Genomic DNA, 7606 nt, shown 5'->3' with positions numbered 1-7606 from the left:
ACACATGGGAACCCGAGATACGGGATCACCCCATTCTTTATTTAACGTTCCCGCACACGCTTCATATACGTTGGCACGATATCTCGACGATTTATCGGGATAGGAACGTTGCCGTGGCATCGTTTCCGATTTGCCGCCTTGGTTCCCTCTCACTCGCCGTGGCGACATATGCTTCTTCCCCTTCTTGCCGTGATGTTGTAACTTGCATGCATGACGCATTCATGGCATATATTCTTGTGTTGCATGTTCTTGTGTCGTAGCTCGTTCTATGCTCCGCGTGTTAACCGACTAGGACATGTAGGATCATCGCTACACCCTTGCCATGTTAACAACAATTTAATATTGTCGTGTAAATTAGCGGGAGTGAATTAAATAATTAAACGTGGAGTTTCGTCGATATGCAACCCGTTGCATATCGAGCTTCATTTAATGTGTAGTGTTTGCGTGAGGTGTTTTGCCATGCCAACCCTTGCATGTTGACCTGATCATGCATCATAGTAGGTTGTGCATCATGTTGTGCATCGTGTGGTGAATATTTGTGTTGATGTTTGTTTCCGGTTTGCTCCGTCTCGATAGAGTTCCGCAAGCGTGTCGGAATGTGAGGACCCGTTCGACTACGTTGGTTCGCCTGCTTCACGGAGATGTTCTTCTTCCAAGCGGGATCTCAAGCAAGATGACCATTTCCCCAGATACCATTACTATCATTGCCATGCTAGTTTATCGCTTCTATCGATTATGTCTCGTTGCCTACCACATGTTAAATATCAGCCTCTCAACCATGCCATGAAAACCTTCAACCTGTTCAACCTAGCAAAGCACTGATTGGCTATGTTACCGCTTGCTTAACCATGTTGTTAGCATGGCTAGTTGCAGGTGTAGTTGCTTCCATGTGATAACATGGGTTCCTTGTTATATCACCATATTAAATGCTATTTAATTTAATGCACCTATATACTTGGTAAAAGGTGGAAGGCTCGGCCTTTCTAGCCTGGTGTTTTGTTCCACCTTTGCCCCCTTAGTTTCGGCTACCGATGTTATGTTCCATAAATGAGCGCTCCTAACACGATCGGGGTTGTTATGGGGACCCCCTTGATAATTCGTTTTAGATTAAAGTTGGTCTGGCAAGGCCCAACATTGGTACTACATTTGCCCAACATAATAATTTTGTTAATACTGAAAGCATAGGGCGTCATGAACCTAAGGAGTAATTTCACATAATACAGGGAGGGCCAGTGCTGATGGTGCTGGTCCAAAACAGAGCAGCTTACTAACGCTACCCGGGGCAACTCGGCGTTTCGCGTGGTAACCATCGCTCATCCGTCGTGTCCTGAGAACGAGATACGCGGCTCCTATCGGGATCGTCGACACACCGGGCGGCCTTGCTGGATTAGTTTTACCTTTGACGAGATATCTTGTGCATCGGGATTCCGGTGATGCTTTGGGTAATCTCAGAGTTGAGGTTTTCCAATAGGGAATCCAACGAGATCGCGAGCTTCGTGATTGAGGATTTCTATGCGGCTTGTGGTAATTTGTGATGGACTAGTTGGAGCACCCCTGCAGGGTTAAATCTTTTCGGAAAGCCGTGCCCGCGGTTATGTGGCAACGTGGAAACTTTGTTTAACACTGGTTCTAGATAACTTGAAGTTAATTAATTAAAATATGCCGACTGTGTGCGTAACCGTGACTGTCTCTTTCGTGAGTTCCTTCTTCGATCGAGGACACGGTGGGGTTATGTGTGACGTAGGTAGGTGTTCATTATCATTCATTTCCCCCTCTTATTTCTTGTACTCGTAAGTTTAGCCACCAAATATATGCTTAGCCGCTGCTGCAACCTCACCACATAACCATACGTCGTCCATTAAGTTTTGCTAGTCTTGATACCTTCGGAAATGAGATTGCTGAGTCCCCTGTGGCTCACAGATTACTACAACACCAGTTGCAGGTACAAGTAAAGGTTACTTGACGCGAGCGCGTTGATTGTTTATTTGGAGTTGCTTCTTCTTCTTCTTCTTCTTCTTCTTCTTCTTCAATCTAGGATGGGTTCCAGGCCGGCAGCCTGGGATAGCAAGGATGGACGTTGTTCTTCTTTTGTCGTTTGTTTTCGTCCGTAGTCGGACCCTGCTCTTACTCTTGATGTTTATGAAATGTACTGATGTGACTCTGATGTAGCTTGTGGCGAGTGTAAGCCAATTCTATTATATATCTCTTCTTTTCAGTACATGTACTTGTAACGATATCCATTCTCGCGACACGACGAGATGCGCTTCTATCCCTGACGAGGCCTTCGTGCCAAATTGAGGATAGGGTCGCATCTTGGGCGTGACATTCTTCTTCTTCCTCTTATTTCTATTTCTATTTTTCTTTATCCTCTTCTTCTACTTATTCTTCTTTTCTTCTTTTTTCTCTTCTTCTCCTTCTTATTTTTTTCTTCTTCTCTTCTTCTCTTAGGCCTTATTATGTCATTTAGGAGAGAACTTAACTAAGTATAGGTCATTTTTTATTAAATTGGCCATTTTGGAGCTAACTAAGCTAATTATGTCATTTTGGAGGATAATTAGCTAAGTTGTGAGCTAACCAAGGTACTTATGATGTTTTTACCCTAACTAAGCTAATTATGTTATTTTGAAGGATAATTAGCTAAGCATGTATTTGTTGGGGAAAATAAGTTAAATTGAAGAAGAACGAGAAGAAGCAAGAAGAGAAGAAGGAGAAAAAAAGAAGGAGAAGGAGGAGGATAATAAGAAGTAGAAGAAGGAGGAGAGAAGAAGGAGAAGAAGAAGGAGAAGAAGGAGGGAGAAGAAGGAGGAGGAGAGAAGAATGAGAAGAAGGAGAAGAAGGAGGGCTCCTTCTCCTCCTCCTCCTTCTCCTTCTTCTTCTCTTCTTCTTCTCTTCTTCTTCTTCTTCCTTCTTTTAATTTTTCCTCTTTCTCCTCCTCCTCCTCCTCTTCTTCTTCTCCTCCTCCTCCTCCTCTTCTTCCTCCTCCTCTTCTTCTTCTTCTTCCTCTTATTTCTATTTCTATTCTTCATTATCCTCTTCTTCTACTTATTCTTCGTTTCTTCTTTTTCTCTTCTTCTCCTTCTTATTTTTTCCTTCTCCTATTCTTCTCTTAGGCCTTATTATGTCATTTAGGAGAGAACTTAGCTATAGGTCAATTTTTATCAAATAGGCCATTTTGGAGCTAACTAAGCTAATTATGTCATTTAGGTGGAAGCCTAGCTAACTATAGGTCCTTTCGGAACTAACTTGGGTAAAATAGGCCATTTTATACCTAAGTTAGGGGGAATAGGTCATCTTGGATCTATGTAAGCCTTATTATGTCATTTAGGATAGAACTTAGCTAAGTATAGGTCATTTTTTATTAAATAGGTCATTTTGGAGCTAACTAAGCTAATTATGTCATTTAGGTGGAAGCCAAGCTAACTATATGTCGTTTTGGAGCTAACTTGGGTTAAATATGTCATTTCAGAGGAGGAGGAGGAGGAGGAGAAGAAGAAGAAATCAAGAAGAAGGAGAAGAAGAAGAAGGAGGAGAAGGTCCTTCTCCTCCTTCTCCTTCTTCTCCTCGTCCTCCTTCTCCTTCATCTCCTCCTCCTCCTTCTCCTTCTTATTCTCTTCTTCTTCTTCTTATTCCTTCTTTTCATTTTTCCTATTTCTTCTCCTCTTCTTGGAGCTAAATTATCTAATTATGTCAAAAATGAACTAGAGAAAATTTACCGTCGTGGTCATCAAGGAGGAGAAACACCAGGGTTGCTCGCGCCGGCTTCGTTTGGAGACGGTTGCCCTGGAGAAGTGTCGTGCGATGTCGCTCGGGAGTTATTCTACAGAAAAGCATTTTGCAATGTCTCAGTTAGCATGATGACACTCAATTGTTAAAACTAGTTTATAATGACCATTCAAATGAAACTCACCTTGCCAATCGCAGAGAAGACGGGCATCGGCGGAGGGACTTGACCATTCTTCTCGCACAAACTGTGAAGAGTCGGTCGTATTAGTTAGTAATGAAACAGACATTACAGACATGATTTGGTTAATGTGAAAAAAAACTTACCACAAAAAACTCGTACAGGGCCCATTGACCCGCATCGTTCCGGGCCCTCTCCTCCTCAATCATTCGTGCCGTGGTCCGGTCCCTCTCCTCAAGAGTAGCCTGAAGTGCAGCCTGGCTTGCCAATCTCTCTTTCTCAAGAGCAGCCTGGTTTGGCGCTCTCTCTTTCTGAAGAGCAGCCTGCAACATCATTCCTCGTTACCACAGTAATGATCGATGGTCATACACATAATGAAATGAATGAAAGTTTTATGAGCCCGTACAACTAACCTCGATGGCAAGATCGACTGGCCGTGGACGAGGCGTTATCTTAGGACAGGAGCTCGATTGGCGCACCTTGATCTCCAGGAGAGTGAGTGGACAACGTATTATCCCATCTCTAATGGCTATCAAGCCATGGGGCCTCCCGCCACCAGATGTCATCACCAACTCTGGATCCAAAGGTTCCTGGCTCGGGTTAAAGTCCTCCCCTTTCCTAGCCTTCCCCGTGTCCCGGTATGTCAGGAGCTTGTGGTGGGATGATATGTTGGTGAAGTTATTTGGATCATCCAGGTCAGACTCAGAGAATGCCTTCGCCTTCTTCTAGGAGGCACTATGGGCCATGCCGTAAAGGTCGTACAAGTGTGGCATCTCCGTCTTATTGTGATGCGCCTAAAAGAGAAACAAAGTATTAGTAAGGGGCTTAAGCTAGCATGAAGAATGAATTGCATGAATCATGAAGCAAACCATATACCCAGTTTTGTCCGAACTAAAGTAAGTTGGCGCTGCCTTGATGGTGTGGCACATCAACCATTTGGCTACGCCGATCCTTCGCATTGTCGTGGACGGCTCGCCAGTTCCCTATGCACCACTCATCCACCAACGCCTCCCAACAATCCATCTTATCCGCACACCATCTCGGGGGCACCTATAAGTTATTAGAAAGAATTTTGAGCGCTACACCTATGAATCAAATCAAGAAAACTACGTAGAAGGCCTTAAGAATAGGTAATTACCTTCATGTACTGCTCCTTCTTTAGATACTTTCCGCGGCACTCCTTCTTCTGATTCTTAATACCACGCGTGGCATAGTAGTCTCGAATAGCCTGCGGTCGAGCCTCGTGGCGTAAGTTCTGTAATAACCGCCTACACTCGGCCTTGAGAACCTTGGCCGCCTCCTCCTCATATCCCTCCTCACACCTATAGAAGGTATGCAATCAAACGAGACAACATCGATTAGTACAATAATTAGCTATATTGTTAATTTTAGATTGTGTAAAAGGATAATTTACCCAAAAGCTCTTGATCACCATCTCGGCCCTCGTGTGGAACAAGACACCATCTATAATTTCCTCCGGCGGGGCCTCCGCAGCCTGGTAGTGCTCCCAGGAAATTCCTATTGTAGGAACCTCACCCTCACCAGGCAACATGACAAACCCCGGAAAATTTGTCCGGCAAAGCACACCAAGGACGTTGTTCGGCTTGCGGACTCCACGAGTGTGTGCTTATCCCCTATAGTATGATAAGGTCAACGCATTAGATATTTGAAGAAACTTGAAGGCAAAAGCTAAAAAAAGAGTAAATATACTTACCTATCCCCTTCAGGCTTAATCACCGGCCTCTGCGCGCGGGTAGGCGACACGACCGGGAGACGTGTACTACCCCGCTTGTACATGATGGCCCCGAACACCTGCACATCGCCCTCACTATCCGTAAACTCATCCCCGCCATCAACAGAATAGCCACCCGGACCCTCGGTCCAATCCGACACCTCGGTCCAATCCGGCACCTCGGACCGATCCGGCCAGGCACCCCATCCGGACCTCTCCACGTCGGCCGAAGCGTGGGTGGCAGGAGTCTCCTGGGACGTAGCCTCACGAACCGGAGTCTCATGGGCCGAAGGCACCTCGACCCGAGGCTCATCCTGGACCGGAGTCTCATGGGCCGAATGCCCGTCCACCCGAGGCTCCTGGACGGGAGTCCCCGTAGCCTCCTCCTCAAACAGGTCCACCATAGTAGTCATGTGCTCGGGTGAATGAGCTCCTGGTGGTGGCGAGGACGGCGCAACAGTCCGCCTACCTCTTCCGTGGCCACCACCTCTCCCTGTAACCTTCCCCTTCTTCCCTACCCGACTAACACCTCTCCTAGTGGGCAATGCCGCCGACGAAGAAGCACCCGCGGGTGGTGTCGTCACACTGTCTTTCAAGGCTCTACGAAGAGATTGGGGTGGAATGAAAGTACCACCCCTCGTGCAGGCCGCCGAAGGGTGAACCCGTCGAGCGATCTGGACCCGCGCCCACCATCTTTCAACACCTGCTGACCTGCCATGATAAAGATTAAGAGAAATTAGTACAACATAAAAAAAATTAAATAACTGACAAGAATAATAATATGTACATATATAATTTAAGTTGTGAATCTTACAAACTAATAATCTAGAGCGGAGGTTGCATCTCAATTGGGTTTATAAGTCACACATGAGGTTTTAGGACTTTGACTAAACTAATAAATAAAAATATAATATGCATCACAAATTATATGGTTAGAGTCATCATTTGACAACGATTCTAAAAATATATTTTCGTAAAATATATCATATGTTTCCTAGTCAAATTGACGACCTAAAAACACGTGCCCGCCTTATAAACCCAACCAGAGGGCTCCCTTGAGATTGGGTCGCCCTCCCTTCAGCATTGCTAAAATAATTTTTACTACTAGTCTCAAAGTCCAATCTAGTCATTTTTTAGCTCATCCTAATACATATTTGCACTTCTAAGGCAGCTCAGCCCCCCTCCATTTTTAGCTCATCCTAATACATATTTGCACTTCTAAGGCAGCTCAGCCCCCCTCCATTTTTTAGCTCACCCTAATACATATTTGCACTTCTAAGGCAGCTCAGCCCCCCTTCATTTTTTTCTAGATTCGCCACTGATCCCAATATCTTTGCCATAATTTTTAAAACAAGCGACATGTTATAATTCCTACAATTGGTTTTTAGTAACCACCTATATACAGCTAGGGTGCATATATATATATAGTTGATCCCTGCAATACTATATATATATATAGTTGATCCTTGCAATACTATTTTTATTTGTCTCAATATGAACACATGTCACTTGACCATACATACCACCTCATGAACTCCACTACTTATATTTCTCTCAACATTCATGGAAAATGCTACATACTATACTTTATAAATATTTTACAAAAAGTTATAATCAAGTTCAATAAAGCATATGTATTTACATTTTTCGATCTCATATTCATATTCCAGATAATCAAATCTCAACAAAATATATATACTGCAAGCAATTCCAAAATATATATACTACATTCATTGCAAGAAAATCTCAACAAAATATTGGAATTAAAATTTCTTTATAGATCCATATATAGGGGTGGGGGTGGGGGTGGGGGGGGCTCACTGGCAGGGGCGGCTGTGGCGGCGGGGCCGGGGGTGTTGGGGCTGTGGGGCGGCGCCGGAGGGCTATGTGGCACCAGGGCGACGCCGGGGGCGGCGGGGCCGGGGCTGTGGGGCACCGGGGCGGCGCCGGGGGCATGGGGGGGGGGGGGGGTG

This window comes from Hordeum vulgare, chromosome 7H (assembly GCF_904849725.1).
Source record: "Hordeum vulgare subsp. vulgare chromosome 7H, MorexV3_pseudomolecules_assembly, whole genome shotgun sequence".
NCBI lineage: Eukaryota > Viridiplantae > Streptophyta > Magnoliopsida > Poales > Poaceae > Hordeum > Hordeum vulgare.
The sequence above is the reverse complement of the archived record's forward strand: the minus strand, read 5'-3'. Positions refer to the sequence as shown.